Source organism: Volvox carteri, assembly GCF_000143455.1.
Source record: "Volvox carteri f. nagariensis unplaced genomic scaffold VOLCAscaffold_42, whole genome shotgun sequence".
In the NCBI taxonomy this organism is placed as follows: Eukaryota; Viridiplantae; Chlorophyta; class Chlorophyceae; order Chlamydomonadales; family Volvocaceae; genus Volvox; species Volvox carteri.
In genome coordinates this window covers 929,150-929,966 of record NW_003307585.1, presented here as the reverse complement: position 1 = coordinate 929,966, position 817 = coordinate 929,150, and positions in this window count along the sequence as shown.

The window sequence follows — 817 nt, the reverse complement described above, 5'->3', positions numbered from 1 at the left end:
GTCAGGAGCTCGGCTGATCTCAGCCCAGTAGTCTGCCACGACCTGCGGCAGTTGTGCTGGGTTGGTCACTAGGCGGCCGCTGTGCGCCTGGAGTGCGACTGGGGCAGGCTGCTGTTCGGCCGCCTGGGCTTTAAGGAAGGCTGTCAGGGCAGGGCCGGTCCGTTCCCCTGCCCGGAGCCAGTGGGCCCGTGCTTCCTTGGCTGCCATGCTGCCATCCTCCTGGTGCGCCCTAGCCAGTGCTGCTTGTGCGTCCACTAGCTGCTGCAGTGGCTGGGGTGCTGTGGGCGCCGCATCAACTGCTTGCTGAGCCCGCTGGACCGCAGCAATTGCTTCCCGGGCACGGGTGCCAGGCCGTCGTCGGCGTTGTTGTGCTGCCTTGTTGAGTCGATGGGCCAGGGTGGCAAGGCGGCGCTTGAAGCCTGGCCACCAGGCGATCAGGCCAGCTGGGTTGTCTTCGGCAGATGGTGCCTCCATGCATTGGCTGCGGATCCACGTGTCCATGCTGGACGAAAGGTCCTCGTGTGCCGTGAAGGCAAGGCGGACTCGGCGGACCCCTGGGCCCCGCTCCTCACTCCGGCACGGCAGTAGGTGCAGTGTCGCAATCCTGTGGTCCGACGGTGTGTGGAAGGTGACGGACGTGTGGCAGACATAGGTCAGCTTGGGCTGGTTGATGTATATGCGGTCGAGACGGGAGCCCCCCGGGGTGGGCGCGCGGTATAGGTGGGTGAAGTCTCGGCGCGTGNGGTGGAAGTGGCGGTGGGTGTCGACCATGGTGGGGCCCGCCTGTCTCCTCATGTCGGCTATCGGTCCGTCTCCC